The 16,106-nt window shown below is 45.1% G+C and overlaps 2 pseudogenes; both read left to right on the forward strand.

The window, feature by feature from the left end:
• The first annotated feature begins 1,067 nt into the window (after positions 1-1,067).
• On the forward strand, positions 1,068-2,698 carry LOC148093552 (elongation factor 1-alpha 1 pseudogene; annotated as a pseudogene).
• A 2,185-nt stretch (positions 2,699-4,883) lies between these two features.
• Positions 4,884-15,770, forward strand: LOC148093553 (glutamate-rich protein 4-like; annotated as a pseudogene).
• The last annotated feature ends 336 nt before the right edge of the window (positions 15,771-16,106 follow it).

The raw sequence follows: 16,106 nt of genomic DNA on the forward strand, positions 1-16,106 counted from the left end.
TTTGGTTTTCCATCAGAATTCCTAACTCTCCCATGAGTCTCCCTCGCCTGCATTCCTTGGAGTCCTCTTTCCCTTGCAGGTCCCACTCCCACTCTCTTTCTTCGGGTTGTTTCGGGGGTTTTGGTTAATCCTTACCCGAGGATATTTTACCCCCGTTGCTTTTTTAGAGGAGAGATTGGTTGGCTGCCTCCAACAGGGGATGGAAGCAGCAACCCAGGTACGTGCCCCCCCGGGAATCGAACCTGCGACCCGTTGGGGCGGGGACAGGGGGGCGATGCGTTAACCCGGGAGCCGCACTGGCCAGAACGCAGGGTCCGCTCCACGGCTCGTCGACTCCCTTATCCCTCCCTCTGATTGGCCGGGTGTGCCATTTCCGGAAGACATCTCCTGCTTCTGCATTGGTTTCTCTCTGCCAAACGCCCGCCCCCCCTCTTCCTCCCGGAAGCTCCTCAGCAGCCTGCAACCTGCGCTCTCCCTCCCGGGCTCCCAAGAGCCGCGTGTCTACACTGGCAGCGCGAGGCCTAGCCGGGAGGCCTCCTGCTGCCCCACGCTCCTTGCTTCCCGGGCGCCGACACTGGCCCTGAAGGCGGAGGCAGCTGAATGGACTTCCATTTCGGGGCTCTAGGAACTCCGATCACCTACCGCCCTGGGCGCCGCCGTCTTGCTGAGATTAGGTCACTGGAAGGGGCCGGTCCGTTTTACCAGCCCGCCTGGCTCCGTGTTTGACGTCTTTTTGGGTCACGCTCCCCTCTTGAAGGCGCTTGCATTTTTTACTCTTTTTTGGGTTCAGGGATTTCTCTGAGTGCCCTCTCTGTAGGCTTTGTAGTGGGACTCTAGCCTTTTCCTAGGAGAGGGTGGGCAGTCCTTCCAGTGAGAGCACCTTCCCTTCCTCTGACTGAAGTCAGGGTTCCCCTGAGCCTCCCTGTTCTCCAGCTCTCGCTCGCTCCCTCCTTGCAATAGGGAATTCAGTGCCCCCCAAATTGCCCAGCATTATTTTCCCCTGGGAAAAAGATCGAGCGGGTGTCGAGGTTAGACTTCAGGGTAAGGGGTGGAGAGGAGATCTCAAGATTAGTGCTGTGAGCCTTTTCGCAACGGGTTTGCCGCCAGAACACAGGTGTCTTGAAAACCACCACTAACAAACCCAAAATGGGAAAGGAAAAGACTCATATCAACATTGTCGTCATTGGACACGTAGATTCCGGCAAGTCTACCACTACTGGCCGTCTGATCTACAAATGTGATGGGATCGACAAAAGAACCATCGAAAAATTTGAGAAGGAGGCAGCTGAGATGGGGAAGGGCTCCTTCAAGTATGCCTGGGACTTGGATAAACTGAAAGCTGAACGTGAGCGTGGTATCACCGTTGCTATCTCCCTGTGGAAATTCGAGACCAGCAAGTATTATGTGACCATCATTGATGCCCCGGGACACAGAGACGTCATCAAAAACATGATTACAGGCACATCTCAGGCTGACTGTGCTGTCCCGATTGTTGCTGCTGGTGTTGGTGAATTTGAAGCAGGTATCTCCAAGAATGGGCAGACCCGTGAACATGCCCTTCTGGCTTACACACTGGGTGTGAAACAACTGATTGTTGGTGTTAACAAAATGGATTCCACTGAGCCACCCTACAGCCAGAAGAGATACAAGGAAATTGTTAAAGAAGTCCGCACCTATATTAAGAAAATTGGCTACAACCCTGACACATTAGCATTTATGCCAATTTCTGGTTGGAATGGTGACAACGTGCTTGAGCCAAGTGCTAATATGCCTTGGTTCAAGGGATGGAAAGTCACCCGTAAAGATGGCAATGCCAGTGGAACCGCACTACTTGAAGCTCTGCATTGCATCTTACCACCAACTCATCCAACTGACAAGCCCCTGCGTCTACCCCTCCAGGATGTCTACAAAATTGGTGGTATTGGTGCTGTCCCTGTGGGCCGAGTGGAGACTGGTGTTCTCAAGCCCGGCATGGTGGTCACCTTTGCTCCAGTCAATGTTACAACTGAAGTAAAGTCTGTTGAAATGCACCATGAAGCTTTGAGTGAAGCTCTTCCTGGGGACAATGTGGTCTTCAATGTCAAGAATGTGTCTGTCAAAGATGTTCGTTGTGGCAGTGTGGCTGGTGACAGCAAAAATGACCCACCAATGGAAGCAGCTGGCTTCACAGCTCAGGTGATTATCCTGAACCACCCAGGCCAGATCAGTGCTGGGTATGCACCTGTGCTGGACTGTCACACAGCTCATATCGCTTGCAAATTTGCTGAGCTGAAGGAGAAGATTGATTGTCATTCTGGGAAAAAGCTGGAAGATGGCCCTAAGTTTTTGAAATCTGGTGACGCTGCCATCGCTGATATGGTGCTTGGCAAGCCCATGTGTGTTGAGAGCTTCTCTGACTCTGGGCCGTTTTGCTGTTCGTGACATGAGACAGACAGTTGCTGTTGGTGTCATCAAAGCAGTGGACAAGAAGGCAGCTGGAGCTGGCAAAGTCACCAAGTCTGCCCAGAAAGCTCAGAAGGCTAAATGAATATTATCCCCAATACCTGCCGCCCCAGTCTTAATCAGTGGTGGAAGAACAGTCTCAGAACTGTTTGTCTCAATTGGCCATTTAAGTTTAATAGTAAAAGACTGGTTAATGATTACAATGCATCGTAAAACCTTCAGAAGGAAAGGAGAATGTTTCCTGGACCATTTGTGTGTGTGTGTGTGTGTGTGTGGCAGTTTTTAAGTTATTAGTTTTTAAAATCAGTTATTAGTTTTAGTTAGTTATTAGTTTTTATTTATTAGTTTTTAATGGAAACAACTTGACCAAAAATCTGTCACAGAATGTTGAGACCCATTAAAACAAAGATTAATGAGGAGAAGGAAAAAAAGATTAGTACTGTGATGTGTGTGTGGCTTCAGTTTGGAGCTCAGAGTGAAGAGTCGATGTGAAGTCTTGAGGATGGAATCATTCATTCATTCACTCATTCATTCACTCCACAAATATTTACTGAGCAGGTACCATGGCGCAGGCACTGCTCTGGGTGCTGAGGTGACCGTGGTGAACAGGACCGACCCAGCCCCATCTCCGGGAGTCAGCATTCCAGGCAGGGAGAGGATGGATAGGAAACACCAGAAGAAGCAAGGTAACTTCAGATAGTATTTGATAAGAGGCAAATACGAACAGGTAATATGATAGGGAGTGACAGCGGTACAGGGCCATTGGCAAAAGCCTCTCTGAAGACATGACATTTAAGTGGAGGATAAGAAGGAAACGGCCATTCAAACATCTGGGAGGAAAGTGTTCCAGGCAGGGTAGCAGCCAGTGCAAAGGCCCAGAGGTGGGAACCGTCTTGAAGACAGAGGTGGAAGACCAGGTCAGGCAGGTGGGCCGGGAGCTGACTGTGCAGGCCTGGTAGGATTTTATTCCCTTCTCAGGACAGTGTCATCTAATTTACATTTTGTAAAGATCAATTCTGCCAGGTGGGAAACAGATCTTAGAGGGCGGGGGGGGGGGGGGGGGGGGAGGGGGCCGCAAAGAGGCTACTATACTCATCCAAACCAGAGATGAATGGAGACAGGAGCAGAGATGGGGCAACGGAAATGGTGAGAAGTACTCAGATTATGAATCTCTTTTTGAGTTGGAGCCAGCACCTTGAGAAACTACAAGGACAGTGCTGCCACTCAGAGAGATGGGGAAACTGGGGAGTAGCAGGTGCTTGGAAGGACAGGTGTGGTAGGCTGAGATGACCCCCCCTCAAATATCCATGTTCTGATCCCTGGAACCTGTGAGTATGTCACTATCAGTGATACGCAAAAGATGTGGTTAAGTTAGAAATCTTGAGATGGGGAGATTATCCTGGGTAATTGAGGTGGGCCCAATGTAATCATGAGGATATTATAAAATGGAGGCAGGAAAGTCTTGATGACAGATGGAGGAGCTTGGAGTGATACAAGGAAGGGGCTATGAGCCCGGAAATGTGGGTCGCTCCTAGAAGCTGGTAAAGTTAGAAAATTGATTCTCCCCTAGAGTCTCCAGAAAGAACCCAGCCCTGTGCACCCACTTTAGACTTGTGACCTCTGGAGCTGTAAGAGAATAACATTGTGCTGTTTTAAGCCACTAAGTTTGTGGTAATTTGTTAAAGCAGCACTGGGAAACTAATACGGTGGGGTAGGTCCCAATTGAGAGTTCTGTTTTGACCATATGCATCTTGAGACATCCAGGTGGAGATGCTGAATAGGGGTCTGAAGCTCAGGAGGGAGGTCAGACTGGAGTCAGGGACTTTGAAGCCATTGACACATCAAAGGAATTTGAATGTCCTGGGCCTGACAGAGGGGCTCTAGCAGAGGGAGGCCTGCAGTGTGTTCCAACCTTTTCCCTGCAGGGCCCAGTGCTGAAAGTGATACCATCTGTGGGCAAGTCTAGAGTCAGCAGAGTTGGCTGCTCAGTGAAATACCAGCAGCCCGGACATTGAGGCAGCCCAGCCGAGGGATCATTCTCTTGGAAGCCATTCCTGGCTCCTCAGGCACACTGATTGGGAAGCCCTGGATGGCTTGAGTGGAGAAAGGCAAGGACGAAGTTGGGGTTTGAGGATGAGTGTTGGGACCTGAGACCCAGGAGAGGGCTACACAGGATGAGGCCAGGCATCAATAGACATCAAAGACAGGGAGGGGTTATTCCTGGGAAGAGACATGGAGGGGTGGAGTTGGATGCTTGTAAGCGGAGTTGAGATTAGGCTTCAGAAAGAAAAAAATGCTGATTCTCACTGAAGAATGGGCTTTGGGATGCCATGTCAGACCCTTCCACTGCCCTTTATTTTCCCCACCCCTCAGGTCTCCAGGGGGCTGGGTCATTCTGGGCCTTGCTACTTCCTGTTCTGTGCAGCCACTGCTCAGGGACTATGGAGCTGTGGAGGCAGCTGAGGCAGGCTGGACTGGTGCCTCCAGGGCTGGGTCCAACCCCCAGGGCCCTGAGAGGTGCCCCCCCATCAGGGAGAGCTGACCAGACCCTCATGTCCCCAGGGGCAGACACTGAAGGTGCCAGGGAGAGTCTGCTGTGGATCTGGGAGGAGTTGGTGAGTGAGGAATTTGGAGGGGCAAGAGATAGAGTAGGGGTGGGGGAGAATTAATTAATTAATTAATTAATTAATTAATTAATTAAAGGCAATGTGTGAAAATAGAAAGGGCCAGAGATTGAAAGACAGAAATTGAGAGACGGAAATTGAGAAATAAAGCCAGGGACACACACACAGAGAGAGAGAGAGAGAGAGAGAGACCCAAAGAGAGGTAGACACATAGACCCAAAGAGTGAGAGGCAGGAATAGAGACAGACACAAAGAGAGACCCAGAAAGAGATGGAAATGGAAAGCAGAGATTGAGGACAGAGACAGAGACTCAGATTAAATCTAAGAGACAGAGAGATGGAGACAAAGGCAGAGAAATACAGGCAGACAGAAAGACGGGGTATGGAAAGACATAGAAACAGACAGACAGGTGGAGACAGGGAGATGGATACCAAGCGAGGGAAACGAGAGACCAAGAGATTAAGAGTCAGACACACACAGAGAGACGTAGAGACAGGGAGAGACAAATGGAGAGAGAGCGACAGATCAAGAGACACCGTGAGAAGCAGGATGGCAGATAAGGTCCCGGGACACAGCAAGGACCTGCCCAAGAACATGGTATAGGTAGTAAGGTGATGGGAACAGGGACCACTGTGATGGGATTTTACAGTGGACGAGAAAGATTGGGCTCAACTCCAAGTACAGCATGGGCAAGTGGAAATTTATGGTGTAGGAGCCGCTGGGGGACAGTGGATAGAAAGTTACATCAGCAGGAAGGGGGCATTTTGGGTCAAGCGACTCAGCAGGATTCCTGCTGAAGACAGGCCACGGTGATCAGACATCACCTGGGAGATGTGGGAGGTGAAGAACCAGACTAGATAAGCTATGGAGAGCGTTCAGGGATGGAGGATGGGGATTATTGCTAAGACTGCATTTTACGAGGCGGTGCACAGGTGGGCCTACGGGAAGTTTCAGGAGCCTGACTAAAGTTAGGTCAAGCAAAGACTCTGTCAGGTCCTGAGCTGGGACCTGCTTCCACCCAGGTTGGGGGGCATGCTCTCTGGGGTGGAATGCCCATGACTCTCCCTTCCCTCCTGCAGGAGAAACTTTGAAGAGCGATATCCAGCTGCTGGGCCAGCTGTGTAGCCTGGGGCTGGAGACCCGGTGCTGTGGGAGGAGCTGGTTGCCTTCCTAGAAGAGGCCCAGGATGAAGAGCCTGAGGGGAAGCAAGAGGAAGGACACCTGGGGTCTCCTGTCCGGCCTCAGCCCCCCGCCCCCCGGACTTGGAGAGGACTATGTGGGGCCCTGCCAGAGTGTTTCCCATGGGCATATGGCATTTTACACTAAGAAGAGGGGTGCTTTGCAGGCCAGATCAACCTGCAAAGGTTCTGAAGCTGCCCACAGTGAGATTCAGGGATCGGCCTGTGAGCTGTGGGCGTGTTTGAAGATGATGTGGGAAGTTTGCAGAAAACCTGTAGGCGGATTTGCAGAGGTGCTGCAGGAGTGTTGCAGGGAACCTGTGGGTCTTTGCAAGTAGAATGGAGATGCTTGCAGATGAGGTTTTAGATGAAGGCTGTCCACTGGCTCCATGAGGCTATTGAGCACTTGAAATTGGCTAGCCCTCACTGGGGTGCCCTGTAAGTGTAGCATACACGCTGAATGGTAACTTTTCAAAGGCTTTAGTATGATAACAAGAATATAAAACATTTCAATCTTAAAAATTAGTTACATATTGAAATGAAAATATTTTGACTATATTGTGATCCATAAAATATTACTAAAACAAATTTCACCTGTTTAAGGTTTTTTTATTGTGGTGAAATATACATTAAAATTCATGATTTTAACTTTTTTTTTAACCGTTACCAGAGGATATTTTTTCCATTGCTTTTCAGAGAGAGTGGAAGGGAGAGAGAGAAACATCGATGTGAGAGAGACATATCGATGGGTTGCCTCCCTCACGTGCTCTCGGAGTATCAGTGATTGAGCCGTCAACCCAGGTACATGCCCTTGAGTGGAATTGAACCCGAGACCCCCTAGTCTGCGGGCCAATGCTCTAACCACTGAGCCAATCTGGCTAGGGCGCTCATGAATTTGGAAGGCTACAGTTTGGGAGAGATGCAAATGTCTAGGTCAAGGAAAGTTCCAGATGCCAAGCTCTGTTGCCTTCTCCTTGCGGAGTGAGGCTGCTGCCCACTCCTGGCACGTCGATGTGTTCACCACCCAGGACCCTCACCCTGTCCCCAGTGTCTAGAGTTTTTCCTGGGGTTACCTCATGTAGACATGATTTTTTTCATTCTCAACCATGTGATAGAACCCAGTCTGCAGCTTCCCCTACCCTCTGTGGAGGTCAGGCTGACCCCAAGCCCCAACCTTCTTGTCACTTCATTAGTCTTTCTGGTGATCCACTCCCTTCAGGATCTTGTTGGTATGAACTCAGGTGTAATCTAAGTGGTTCACACATGACAAAGACACTACTATTATGAGAAAATGCCAAGAGTTTTAGAAGTTACCTCCCAGGGAGCCATGGAGAAAGACCAGACAAATCATTGTACAGAGCCCAAGTCTGTACTTTTGGAATTCATTTGGCATTCATTTGCTCCAAGCTTCCAAGGGCTATCTCAGGGTGCCTATACCCTGGGGCCATTGCCAATGGGTTAAATCATGCGTGATAGGAGTTTGTCCCTTATTGACAAACTCTCTATTCAAGTTTATAGTTTCTCATCCTCAGAATCCTCCAAGTCCTGGCTCCCAGGAATACTCTCCTGACCCTTCTCGTGCATGGTAGTCTGATTCTGTAATTCCTTTGTCGTATAGTCCCTCCCCTCCTGTTAGCCAGTGCAAAACAGTTCCTTCTGGTTATGCTGAGATTTGGCCCTAGTTGGTTGGTGACCAGAAGGGCTGGTGGGTCCAGCTTGTGACGGGCCCTGCATTGTCTTATAAGGCAACCTTGTCTTGCCTCATTGGAGGCATCAGCATAGTCTTTCAGAAAGCAGGGTGTGTTAGTTTTCTATTGTTGATGTAACAAGTTACCACAAACGTAATGATTAAAATAACACAAACTTATGAGCTTACAGTTTTGGAGGTCAGAAGTCAGAAATGAATCTTAGATGGTCATAATAAAGGTGCTGGCAGGTCTGATTTTTTTGTTTTGTTTTTTTTTTTTTGGAGGCTTTAAGGGCAGATTCTTCACTTGCATTCATTGGCTCATGGCCCCTTCTTCCATATTCAAAATACAAAAGCCAACCTCTGCCTCCACCACATCCCCTTCTGACACTGCCCCTCCTGCCTCCGTCTTGTACAGTCCCTTGTAATTATATGGGGCCCATATCCCACTTTCTCTGGAGATGTAAACACAGGTGGTCTAACTCCCAATACGTGGCTATACCACGGTGAGGGTCGAGAGACACTTTAGTTCAATGAGACAGAGCCAATAATTCAAGTTTCAAGAAGGGAGACAGAGACAAACACAAAGCAAATCACACAGGGTTTCTTTACCAGTTCCCGATGGTTCTCGGCACCAGCAGGCCACCCGGAGGATCCGCCGAAAGATACACACACGGGGATGCGGCCGCCACGGCGTCGGTCACTGCAGCCCTCTGTAAGCTCTGGCAGAGAGGTGCAGGGCAGAGCAACGCAGGGGCAGCTTTCCCGGAGCTGGGGACAAAGTCTGTGGGGAGCAGACAAGCATCCAAGGATGTGGCCGAAAAGCTCCTGCTTTTAACAGTTCAATTGAAGGTGTGGTGCATCTTCGGTGTGTCTTATCGGGGTCCGACAGAGCTCGGGGCCTGGTTGGAGGCTGGGGCTACAAAGTGTTAATCTTATCGTGGCACGCAGGCCTCACAGCTACACTCAGTCACACAAGATGGAGTTACTTATGTCAAGTCTAATACACACATCAAACTTAGATTCCTGACTCTAATACACACACAAATCTATTTCTATAACAGTTCACCTGGTGATTCCCGGGGATTTAGTCCAAAGGAATCAGACTAAAAAGGTTTCTCCTTCCGGGGAAGAAGAGTAAAAATCATCTTAAGAAAGAGATAAAGCAAAAAGAAACAAGCAAAACCAAGAGCAATTTCCTTAATCAGAGTCCAAGTATTTTGTAAAGAAAAAAATCCATGTTGAATGAGGGTCACGGGGTTCAGCGCGTTCCAGTTGGGAGTGCAGGGTACCATTCTCCAAAGTGAGAGGGGGGTATCTCCGAGATGGCAGGTGGTGTGTAGTTTCCTGACGTCCTCCTTGGTCGCGATGGTCCCAGCATTTGGTACGTAGACGATGTGATGTAGTTTGTCTATTGGCTTCTTGAGTTGTTGAAGCGTCTTCTTAGTGAGACCCTCAAGTTGTGCTAACTTAGTAGAAGATTTGTTAAGGGTAGGCGGGGCGGTATGATGCTTGGTAGTTAGAGTAGGGACAAGGGGCATAGAAGGGTGCCAAAAGATAGTTGAAGATTCTGTATAAGTAGTATAATGTGTGACATTATTTATAGAAATGTTCATAGCATTAGTAAGGAGAGAGCAATTATTGATGCCTTGAAATGTTGACATCCAAAAAGGTCTTAGGTCCAAGTAGGAAAAGTTAGAGAAACAAATTACCCAATTATGTCTTCCTAAAGAGTAGAAAGTGGGTCTAGGCTGATGTGGGATTAAAGCAACAGGAAAAGAGTCTGCATAAAGTGCATTATGAGCAATGAAGACAGTGGGCGAGAATTCAATAAGATCTGATTTTTTGAAGAAGTAGGGATCAACGAACAAAAGATCACCTACAGGTAAGACATAATCTTCCCCTATTTTGGTAGGGATGTCAATAGTGGAGTAGGCTAGGAGATTTTCTCCGCCAATAGTTGTTAGAATAGATATTTTGCAGTCTGCTGTGTCACAACCAACAGGTTTAGAGAAGTCAACTCTTGCAGTAGCATCGCTCCATAAGGGATTAAATCCGGTACCTAACTGCATTAAATTAAGCATGTCTCTGTGGGCCTGAGTCAAATGGTCTTGAATTTTTATGCATTGCCATTTGAATTGATACATTTGGAATCGAATATTGAGGTCCTCTAGGTCCATGTGAAGCTTTTGGATAGCCTCATTCTGTTGTTTAGTTGCTTCAGATAATAATCTGATTTGTTGTTGAGTCTGTGCAGCTAGTGCGTAGGCCGAATCGAAAGAAGATGAGACTAACCTCATGATTTTTGCCTGTTCCATGGCCGTTTCTGACATGAAGACATTTAAGTCACGTGTCAGTTTGTTGATCTTAATAGAATTAGCTATAGATACAGTTAGGGAGAGAGATGCCATTGCAAATGAGGCTGCATCAAGTTGTAGGAGTTTCATAACATTAGAATGAAACACCATATGGTAGGTTAGGATGTAAAATCATGAATTTGTGAATGGAACAGTTGGGGAAAGGGTGGTAATTGTAAGTTAAGTTGTTGTGAAGCGCATGCAGGTATAAGAGAGGTTACAAGAAAGTCGGAAGGTGAAAAGTACAGAGTGGTGCGTTGAATTTGTGGTTTGTAAATAATTCGAATTGGATTATCAGAGTGGGTCATGACAGGAGGTGGTGTTAAAATGGTAGGTGCAGGCTTAATAATACCATATGAATAGATGGAAGGAAAATGTAAAGTCCTTAAACATATGGTGCTATTATAACATCCTCTATAGATAATGCAGGGGTCTAGAGGTGTCTTGGTGAAGCATTGATCTCTCGGGTTTGGTACATGGAAGAAATCAGAATTAGGTAATACTGTGTGGTTAGTAATAGGTGAGTGATGGTGTAGGAAAGCTTTTTTCCATCCTCCTTCGAGGTACATTATCATGTATGATTGATAACCTAGTGATAAACTTCCTGCGATTCTAAAGGTGTTGTGAGTGTTAATCTTTGCACCAAAAGTAGAAAACCAAGAGGTTGGTTTCATTCCATAAGAGACATTTTAAGTGAGATTAATCCTAGGGTCTAATACCTGAGAACAAAGATCCCAGTGAGTTTTGTGTAAAGGGAATGGTGTTGGTCGGGTAACATTTTCAGGAAACTTGTACCATTTCTGCATAGTGTGAGGTGCTGCACTAGTAAGAGTGCCCTGAGTATAATCAAATTTTACTGATATATCCCTATACTTTGTGATAGGAAAAGGGCCATAAGAGTAAGGATGATATCTAAAGGGTGCAGCTTTAGTGTTAATGGAATGTACTGGAATAACACCATATGGTAGGTTAGGATGTAAAATCATGAATTTGTGAATGGAACAGTCATGGTATGTCTGACTTTCCCTTGTTAAATTGATACTAGAGGTGTTACTTCTGAATAAAAATATAGGAAATGTTTGTTGAAATTGGATAGACGAAAATTGGAGTGTGATATTGCCAATAAGTGAGGCATTTAGATTATCGGGTTCTTCCCTTATTAAGATACGAGTAGACTGAAGCCAATTGTGTAAGGTTGTGTCTATTTTTGATGTAAATGTCATTGTACTTGTTGTGATGTTAGAGCAGCCTTGTGGTGAGTATTCAAGAGCTTTTATAGGTGTTTTTGTGCCTGCAATCATAGTACTTACTAGTTGTTTGTATAATATTTCCTTTGCCTCAGCATAAGTGAGTACTATTAAGCATGCCCCTCTGTTTTGGTAAGTTCTATGTGTTTTGGGTAAATCCTAGAGCCGATGGCGTTCTGAGCTTAGATGCTAATGTGGTTGTTTTTTGATAGGTATGTTTCTGTAAGAGTTCCTTCATCGGTTTTGGTAGGAAAGAAGGGTCTCTACAATAAATTGCCTTTTCTATGAATGTAAAGCTTTGATCGAAAGGGTCGGTATTATTGAGAGGAAAAGAATTATTCACTATGCCTGCCGCAAAACAGATTTGATAGATGGGACCAAATCGAGGTGCTTCCCATAATTTGGGTTCTATGGTGAAATCATCATAAGTGACAGGGGAAATTAGATCAGTCAGCACCTGAGGTATATGTCTAAAAGGCCCAAAATTATTGTCCTTCTCTAGGTATTCTTCAGGTGTGATTGTATCATCTAATGGTGTCCTCATATGAGAGGCAAATGCAGCGCCTTCGGAGGCACCCATAGTGCACTCTATTCCAATGCAAAAATTGCCAAAGGTTGGAAAATTTGGAAACTCTGTAAGATAATATTGATAATATGTTATGTCACCTTCCTTTACTGTATGATTAATAGGATGTCCTTCAGGGAAGCCTTCTGGTAATGTGGGATTCAAAATTGGTGGTGAGAAAAAGGGTTTGGGATTCATGAAAGTTGGAGTGGTTGGTGAGGTTTCAGGAGTAGTGGTCTCTATGGTTGAGGATGTTTCTGTTGTTTCTGTTGAGGCGGCTAGATTCGAACTAGTATTGTCCTCATCATCATACTCATAGCCCTCTATATCTGTGTCATCTAGTTCTCCTGTGTTCCAAAAACTCATTAAGTGTTCCATGAAGGGTACTACATTAAAAGTTGCTCTTTGTATACAAGTATTGTTTTCTTCAGCGCTATAAGGGCCTATTGACTGTATTGGCATTATGATGGATCCTCTCCATTGTAAAAGGGTATCATTAGAGACATGATAAGTTATGCCCTGTGGTTCCCGAGATTGAGTGTCAACAATTGATACAGATCTAGTATGTAATGCATCCTGAAACCATTGAAGTTTCACACAGTCTTTAAGTTGTGTGTGATGGTATGCTCTTAGAGTAGTCTGATCTTCATTTAAAGCTTGTAGCTGACAATACTTCTGTGTATAATAACTGGGACATAGTTTATGTGTAGCAGTGTAATATAGAGAAGTGTTGAAATCAAAGTGTCCTATAGTTAGACAAAAAAGAGTATTGTTAGTGAAGATATAAGGAGGGTGAAAGATGTAATGTTGTGGAAGTTGTTCTAAAGTAATGTTATGAAGAGGTGGTTCCATAGTCATAGCTGCTGCTATAGTATTTGGTTTTATAGTAGTAGAAGTAGAAGTTTCAGAAGAAGTTTCAAAAGAAGTAGCTATAGTAGGAGAAATAGTTGTGCCATTGCAGATTTTGAAGAGTATTACAGAAGCTAGAGTTATATAAATGACTCCTCTTCCTCTATCATTTGCATAAGTTCCTCCGATTCTTTTTCTCGTTGGGTAATAGCTGGGTGGAAATGCCATTCTGGGGTTGATTCGGGAGCTCCTAGGCTTCCTAAACAAAGTTGAGTAAGAAATTCTGTTGGTGTGGACAATGAGAGTATCTGAGGTGAATTTCTATCTTCTGCATAAATTGCTTGTTATAGAATTATTGTTATATAATCTTTCAGCATAGAAATCCAATCAATTGCAGCCTGACCTGGTAAATATTCAGAAAGGCTTTGAATATCATTAAGGGTTCCTTGAACTATTTCTATAATTCCACCCGAGAGAGCAGAGCAAATAGGTTGTGGGTAAGCAATCGCATCTAGTAAAGCAATCCTAGTGTACCATGAGGGGTTGATAAGATCAGGATAGAGTCTGTGGTAATGTCTCTGTTGTGGCGGTGGGTTCAGGTGTGAAAGTGGGTAAAGAGGAGTAGAAGGCTGTAAAGGTTGGGTTGCAGTAGGTGCTGAAGGGGTATGAGTAGGAGGTTGTGGTAAAGCCACAATATCAGCAATATCTGGCGATGGAAGAGGAGTAGGATTAGAAAGTTGAATAGTATCAGGTGATGGGGTAACTATGTTTCCTTTGACATTCTGAAGGAATTCGGTTATGTTGAGCTCCCATCGCTCCAGGATAGACCTGTCAGGATACAGACAGTGTGATTATAGAACCAAGATGTGGGGGTAGTGAGGTTGGAAATGATATCATGAATTATTCCTCGAAGATGTTCGGTATCATTAGATGTGATGGGTGGAGTGTATGTTCTCCATTGGCACCACATAAGAGTCAGGGTGCCCATCGCTATGGCGAGGAGTAGAATAAGAGTAAGAAGGAAAGTAACGATTTTCACAACGGTCCCTAAACGCATCCTGTGAGATAAAGACTATAAGGATTTGTAAGAGAAAGAAAGAAGGTATGGCTGATAGAAGTGCGTAAAACAATATGATAAGTGTAGGCTTCAAGTAAAGGGTTGAGAATTGCATATCTTGGTCTGTTGTAAATGTCCCTTGTTATTTACAGTCCAATATAGCGAGGCTCCGCTGTGTGCAATTATTTCCTGTGAGGATAGGGAGCCATCTTTAGGATTTTTGGTTAAGATTTTATAAGGTAAATTTCTATGAATTTTAGGTGTAGGTGGAACAAATTCATAATCTGGGATTTTTTCAAGATGAGGAGCATAAAGTTCTTCAAATGGTGATAACCTCTGTGGTCTAGGTCTGCTATTTAGTAAAAGGGTAGCTCTATCTAACAGCTCTTGTAGAGACGTGAAGTGTCTGTCCATCATCAAAGTTTGAATCTTATGTTTAAGAAGACCATTATGTCTTTCAATTGTACCTGCTGCTGTAGGGTTATAAGGTAAATGAAAATTCCAATCAATATCACATTCCTGTGCTAATTTCTGAACTTTTGCGGCTGTAAAGTGTGAACCTTGATCTGATTCAATGCATTGTGGAGGACTAAAACGGGTCATCCAACTTTGGATTGTTTTAAGAGTAGTATTGGCATCTGGGTGATTAGGACCAATTGCAGTTAGAATTCCAGTGCATACATCTACTAAGGTACAAGCATATTTTTGGGTAAAAGGTACTGTTAATGGACCAATAAAGTCAATTTGTAGAAGTTGATTAGGAAATAAGGGTTTACTAATTCTAGGTGGTTGTAAAGCCCTAAACATCTGAGTTCCTTTACAAGTTTCACAAGAATTTACAGCTGATTTAATATCTTTAATGGGGGTCTTAATATTTCTTTTATAGAACCAATTTATGAGTGCAGAGTGTCCAATGTGTCCTAAATTAGCATGAATCTGTTTAATGAATTGGATTGGTAGAATAAGTTCTTCCTTAGGTTTGTCAACCATGTATTTGCCATCTCTCTTTTTTAACTTGATAGTTGGAATTAGAGGTATAAAATAGTTACCATCCTTGTCTTTCTTAATGGATAATTTGATGGGTAATGATTTAGTTCTATCAAGGATTGTGACTTCTTGATCGGGTGTGAGCCCTTTAGCTAATTGATCTGCTACTTGATTGTGTAATGTAGTAGGTGAGTTGTCTGTAGCGTGTGCACTAACATGTGTGACATATATCTTAATCCTTTCTGAAAATTCATCTAACTTAACCCAGTAAGGTTTGGACCAAATTTCCTTTCCATTAATACTCCAATCAGTTTCTTTCCATTTCCTAGACCATAATATAACACCATTATATACGGCCCAAGAGTCGGTGTAAATATACACCTTAGCTCTATGTTGTTCTACAGAGTCTCACTGCTAGGTATGCTGCAATGAGTTCTGCATGCTGAGCAGATTTGGACTCACCCTTTGCTGTCAGGGCTTGACATGTCGCGGGATTGAAAGCCGCAGCTCTCCAAGTATGTCGGTCGCCGGACACGGAGGCTGATCTGTCTGTAAACCAGGCATTTTTCAAGGTGGGTATTTCGGTCCACGCCCTCCAATGGGTTTTGCCATTGGGGCAAGCTTGTTGGCACGGGTAGGTGGCTCTACCTCAAGCTTGCAAACCTCCTCGGTGAGGAGGGCTGGTTCTCCAGCGCCGCTGGTACTACGCGAATTGATATACCACTTCCATGCGAGTACCTTCTCCTCAATTTGGCTACCTGCCAATTCTTCCGCTGACATATCTAACCATGCCTTGAGTGACAAGGTACTCCTGACCTTAATGGGTTGAAGTCCCGTCAAAGGCTCAGGATGCAATAATGCAGCATACAAAGTCCAAATTAACTTTTCATAAGGGGAGTATTTAAAATGAGAATATGTAAATTTTTTTGGACCAAAATCCCACTGGAATTAATCTGGTGACTTTTTGTAAAGCCCCCAGTGACCATGATCCTGTAGGAAAGCTATGTCTAATACTATCTTATCTCCCGGTCTTATAGACTGGAGGGTAGAAAAGAGGTGTATGTACTCCTTAAGTTGTTGAAAAGCCTCCTCCTGTTCCTCATTCCAAACAAA

Source organism: Miniopterus natalensis, chromosome 3 (genome assembly GCF_054644295.1).
Source record: "Miniopterus natalensis isolate mMinNat1 chromosome 3, mMinNat1.hap1, whole genome shotgun sequence".
In the NCBI taxonomy this organism is placed as follows: Eukaryota; Metazoa; Chordata; class Mammalia; order Chiroptera; family Miniopteridae; genus Miniopterus; species Miniopterus natalensis.